Genomic DNA, 6,372 nt, shown 5'->3' on the forward strand with positions numbered 1-6,372 from the left:
CCCCACATACACATATATATGTTATTTTACAAATGATAAATGACATTTAATTGCTTTCTTGGAATGCTGAAACTTCAGTGTATGAAGGAGGAAAGAAGATTTCTTCAACGTAATGGTCAATAATATTTAATCTCAAATTAATTATTTAAAATAACCATTTTACAGCAATCAATATTTCATCTTTTTTGTAATTTGATGTAGGCACTACAAATGACTGAACAATTAGATTATCGGTGTTACAATAGAAAAGCAATTTACCTTAGACCTATCAACTATTAGCTTAAAAGTAAAAGGCTTTTTTTCATATTACATTTAGTCTACTGTTTATTTTCTAACTTCCTTCCACTAGAATGTAGTAACACAGGAGCAGGGATCTTTGTTTCATTCACTGAAGAATCCAAACAATATGGCATATAGTAGATACTCAATTTTAAGTAAATATCCTCCATAAGACAGTTAACTTAAACTTCCATGTTACGCTTAATTATTATAAAAAATAAAAACAATTTGAGTTTTAAAATATTACCATAAATTTTTTTATGAGAATATGCGCCTAATTAACTCTTTTCTTTTCTGGTCCTGTCACTTTTTATTTTTTTGGTTTTTTATTAAATTTATTGGGGTAACATTGGTTAATAAGATTATATAGGTTTCTTTCTTTTTTAATATATTTTATTGATTTTTTTACAGAGAAGAAGGGAGAGGGATAGAGAGTGGGTTTTATATATATATATAAACATTGATGAGAGAGAAACATCGATCAGCTGCCTCCTGCACTCCCCCTACTGGGGATGTGCCTGCAACCAAGGTACATGCCCTTGACCGGAATCGAACCTGGGACCCTTCAGCCTGCAGGCCAACGCTCTATCCACTGAGCCAAACCGGTAAGGGCTATATAGGTTTCTATAATACATTTCTAACAATAATATGCATACTGCATTGTGTGCCCACCACCCAAAGTCAAACCATCTTCTTTATCATACATTTGACCCCTTTACCCTTTAGGACACCACCTCCCTTCCCCCTGGCAACCACCATACTGTCTGTGTCCATGAGCTCTGGTTTGTTTTTCTTGTTTACTCGTTTGTTGCTTTCAGGTTTATAGCCACAGGAGTGAAATTTGATGGTTCTTACATTTTGGTTCTGATTTATTTTGCTTAGCATGGTATTCCCAAGGTCCATCCATGTTGTCACAAATGGCAGTATTTCATCTTTTCTTATGGCCAAAGACCACAAAATAACACAAGTAAAATCATTTTCACACTGTTATACTGCTTTTCATAAGAAAAAACAACATTCTGAAGCCAGAAGCAAACAAACCAAAACAAGAAAAACAAAGTCAAATAAAACAAACCACAAGTCAAACAACCTTTCGCCAAACGTTAAAGCAAATACACACACCTTGCGTTGTGTTCTTGACACTGCCAGGTCTGAGCTGTGGAAAGCTGCCAAGGGCTAAGGTGTTTCCAAAGGCAAGATTTTTACCGAGGAAGCCGTGCTCCCATTCCTCGCAAATTCAACTCCAGATACCAATAATAATACTCTTAGTTGCCTTCTCTTACTGGAATTCAAAATATAACATCAACATTAAATGGATCATCTGCAGTTCCCTAATTGTCCACAAAATAGAATCACTGTGGTAGCATCTTCCAAAAGCTCTTCTCAGGTGTGCTAATTCTGTTCCATGGTCAATTGGATTAAGTTTCTATGGCCAGAAATACTTGGAAAATGTTGCATAGTATGCCCCTTTTTTCACAAGACACACTTTCATAAAAAGGCTTTGAGCTGTGCTATAAGAGAAAACCCTATTTAAATGTATGTAATCCAGTGTGTCCCAAATTTACTTAAGCGAAGACCCCTTTCTACTGTTATTTTTGCACATTATACTTTACGAACGGTACACTGTATAGCAAATATCTGAAAGGTAGTGAAAGATGCTTCCACAGTATTTTAAAGGTGAATATGAATGTAAAGAGACCGATACAAATTTATTTTCTGTATTGCAAGGTGTACAGAGTTGACCTATAAAAATAACGATATTTATTCAAACATAAACTTTTCAGTATATGTTTTTAAACTAAATGTTCATTTAAAGAGCAACAAGGAAAATAATCAAATAATGTATAATTTACTCATTTTTGTTCAATGAATATTTACTAAATAACTACCATGTGCCAGCCACGAAATTATTTCTTGTTTATGCTACATCTGCTCTCATCAAATTTAGTTGAATATCAAATTTAAATGGTTCCAAACACTATGTAATAATAATAATAATACCAACTCAAAACATAACCCCAAATATTTGAAAGCACAAGTTTTACGCATTCTAATCATACCATTAAATAATAGCTTATCATTTGTAGACTAATATTAAATAGTGATAATAATCCAGGTCAAGCATCATAATATAAAAGCATAGTCTTCTTTTAAAAATGTGCTGCAAAAGAATAAAGTTGAACTCCTACTTCACAGCATCTACAAAATTTAGCACAAAAAAATCAAATAAAAAAAAAATCAGAGACCTAGATGCAAAGGCTGAACATATTAAATGCTTAGAAGCAAATATAGTAGTAAAATTTCATGACCTTAGGTTAGGCAATAGTTTATTAGACACAACACAAGATCCTATCATTTATCAAACTGTTTCCACCTTTTGATTCAACAATACAGTATTAGTTAAACTTCCCAGTACAGAGTTTAACATTTCAAAAGTAAGAGGTAAGCTAAGAAATCACATTTTCTTTTTCATGAAAACATACATCTATCTCTATTGTTGTAAACAGACTTAACATTTCTATTGTATACAAGAGGATTACATGTATGTAATATGTATAAAAAAACTTGGCTCTAAGGCTCTATGATCCTTATCTGTTAAGTAAAAAGTATCCTGAGGATATCAGATATGATAAAATGTGTATTACTATTTTCAATTATCATTTTAGCCATTCTGAAAGAATAAAAATAACTATATTCTAAGCAGAATGTTCACTAAGACCTTCACACTTAGAGCCAAATCTACTGATATCAAAAACATGGATATATATATATATAGAGAGAGAGAGAGAGAGAGAGAGAGAGAGAGACTGACTAGGGGGGAAAGACTAGCTTCGTGTTTCTACATGAAGGAACTTCCACTAGAAGTGTGGTCCTTAACAGAGATATTTTTGGCCTTGAAGTAGGAGAAAATTCTTTGAGCTGGTGGATCTCAACATAAATCAACATAAATATTTAGCATCCCTAAACTGCAGGGTCTCAAAGCCAGTAAAGTGTTTTGAAGACATTGTTATCATTTAAGATCACCTCCACGTATTTCAAATGGCCCAGAGGTATCACCCAGGATGGAAAGCTGGAGCAGTCTTGGCCTTCCACTCCTTATTCACAGCTTCCCAACAAGAATTATCAGATTGGTGGCAGAAATCCATTGGTCCATATTATTCCAATAGGTAGAGATTATAAACCTGTAAACACTAAAGGTTTGCTCGCTCGCTCCCCCTTCCCCACTCCCCCCCTATCCCCTACTCCCAGCCCCAACAATTCAGAGCCAAACTCTAGGTGAGGTATCTGTTCTGCACAACGAAATTTCCTCTCGGCTGGACTCAAGTCTAGGTTCCGAGAAAGGGAGTGGAAGCAGTAGAGGGCAGGAGTTACTAGCTCTCCCATCTAAAACAATGCCCAATGGGCTCTTTGGTAACAAAACTGATATGGCAAACTCCACCTGTTTGTTCACAAACCCAAGAGAAGAAAAGAGCTATTAGTTACTAATCCCCTAAAAACTGTAATTCTCTCATCTATTTGTCCCTATTCCAAGTTCTCCACCAGAAATGAAGTGAGTAAAGAAAGGAATAGTTAAATGCTTGGTAAAAACAAGACAACAGGCCCAAAATGGGGTTGCTCATGCTAAGCCCCACATCACCAAACCAAGACAAATACAAGTCCAGCTCTCCCAGAAATGGAATCTTAAACCCTCTTATCAGGAATCACCTGACCAGCACTAACTAGTTAGGTAATCTGCCTGAGAGGCCCCTGCCAGCTCCCAAAGGAGAGTAACTTGCAATAACCAACCCACGTGTTGGCCAATACAAATCCCTTGTTCCCACTCCCCTCTACTCAGAAGGCTCTCATTTTGTACAGCCCCTCAGAGCTCCTTTCCTATCTGCAGACTGAATGCTGCCCAAGTCAAACCAATTTTTGCTCAAATAAGCTCTCAAAATTTTCAATATGTCTCAGTTTATCTTTTAACAAACTAAACCGTTTGAATAAAATTATGTGTTAAAGAAACAATTATTTAATGACATATTTACTGATGCCCACTTTTATTGATAAAGCTGGATAAAGGAACTTCAGCAAAGAAAAAAACTATTTTTAGTCTTCTATTTTAAAACAGAAATCAGGAAAAGAGCCACACTGGAACCATCCCTAATATGTTTTTAGGCACAGGAAATTAAAATGTTATGTAAGATTGTTCACTTAAATTTAAGAAAATAGTTTTAGGAGTCAGGTAAGAATATTCCAGTGGCAAATACTAAATGTAACCAACTTTCCTTTGTCCAGAATGGACTTCGATTTAAGAGAAAATTTATGTACTTAATGTTTACTTCAAAAATACAATTTAATCTTTTCCCAAAGTATTTGATACATTCTCTCTTCACTTCCTTAAATAAAGAAATATGGTTTCAGAGAATGATCAAAGGGCATTTTGGAATAAAATACAGCTGACATGGTTTTGAAAGACAATAACAATTTATTGAACATTGGTAGTTCCTGTTTGTTAAATGTTTGTTTTTTGCTTTGTTTGTTTTTTAATCCTCAGCCGAGGATATTTTTCCATTCATTTTTAGAGAGAGTGGAAGAGACAGAGAGAAATATCGATGGGAGAGAAACACATTGATTGGTTGCCTCCTGCACGAGCCCTGACCAGGGCCCGGGCCCGGGCCTGGGAGGACCCTAAGCTCTATCCACTGAGCTGAACCAGCTAGGGCTGTTAAATGTTTTTAAAAAAGAAAACAGACTGGTGATTGGCTGAAGACCTTGAACTAAGATAAACTATGGTAGAGAAAAAAATACCCAGTTCTGCTCCTGGCTATGTAGCTTTGGACATAAGGTACCCAGTCTCTCTGTGGGGTAAAGGAAAGAGTAATTTCCTTATGTCTTAAGAACTTGATAGAAAACACATGTTCTTAATCTAGCTTCCACTTACTCTTTAAATTGTGTCTTTTTCTAGGAGTAGAGTCACTAGCTTTCCTTGGTATCTCAAAGTGGTATTACAAAGTACTCTTTTCCAATACTTTCAGGATACGTATATTCTTGAATAAAATACTAGTGATGTCAAGGGGGGAGAAGGTGTCATGCGGAACATTCCTGGTGCTCCCTAACCAGAACCGATCAACAATAGCGGGTGAATGAATGGGTTTCTTCCCGATTTCTAAATAACTCAAAGATGAAGTTTGAGAAATGCTATAAGCAGGTGGATCACAATCGCGTGTGTTTACAAATTCAGATCTTACAGACTAATGGAGAGGTTAAACGTGTAATCAATAACACTTTACATCTGTGTAGATGATTGCTTTGAAGCTACTTTCACAACCAATTGTCCCCCTTACATCTAAGGAACCAAGGGCACACAAGCATCCTCGCTTGATGGAGAACCATCTTGTGGTTTCTGGCCCGAGGACCGACATTCCCTAACCCGGCCAGCTTCCTGCTTTCTGGGCCACCATCCTTCCCGGTGTCAACACGCTGTAAAGGCTTCCTTCTTGGAGATGCATCCAGGAAGCCGAGCAGAAGGAAATAGCAGCAGACTTTTAGCTCCTTTGTTCTCTCTCGGGAATGTTTGCTCTGCTGAATCAGGTGGGACCAGGTGACGCGAGCAAAGAAGAGGTAGTTATTTGTGGTTACCATCTCATAGCTAATCATTTAATATGGGCCAATGAAGCTACTATCACCCCTCCCCACAGCAGGAACCGAAAGGGAGATCACACATATATTGTCCACGAATGCATTGCCTCAACTTCCCGAAAAGCTCTTTGACACAAAGGGGCAGCAGCAAGAAAAAGAATTCCGGAGAGTAGAAACCAGACCTACTCTGCTCCTGGTCCTAGTCACCCCCGTGGGCACCAACACCCTGTGGGCTCAGGGGTTCATCCAGCACCAGGAAAAGACACCCCCAAACCCCATCATCACCCCCCCCACCGATACTTGTTGATTAAGAAAGAAAGGCGGGGGGAGTGTGGAGGGGCGTAAAATGGCAAAAGAAGGCCTTTGAGCTTGAACTCTAGACCCCGGAGAACGGAAAAATAAAATAAACCGACGCTAATTACCCGACAGCACAAAGGAGCCGGCCGGCCTGGGGAGGTGGGCGGGGCCCGGCTG

General features: G+C 37.7%; 1 protein-coding gene across 3 annotated transcripts in view; it reads right to left on the minus strand.

Annotated features, from left to right (window-relative positions):
- The window catches only part of TRIQK (triple QxxK/R motif containing), a 46,954-nt gene that overhangs the window by 39,639 nt on the left and 943 nt on the right, over window positions 1–6,372 (minus strand). Inside the window, exon 1 of one of the 3 annotated variants that reach the window (XM_014550289.1) lies at window positions 6,321–6,363. The exons of 1 other annotated variant lie outside the window; for it this stretch is intronic. The gene's annotated coding sequence lies outside the window, so the exon portion shown is untranslated. Of the gene's footprint in view, window positions 1–1,401; window positions 1,562–6,320; window positions 6,364–6,372 lie in introns of those variants that run through there. One more of the 3 variants, XM_014550288.1, reaches the window with a different exon arrangement.

Source organism: Myotis brandtii, unplaced genomic scaffold (genome assembly GCF_000412655.1).
Source record: "Myotis brandtii unplaced genomic scaffold, ASM41265v1 scaffold59, whole genome shotgun sequence".
In the NCBI taxonomy this organism is placed as follows: Eukaryota; Metazoa; Chordata; class Mammalia; order Chiroptera; family Vespertilionidae; genus Myotis; species Myotis brandtii.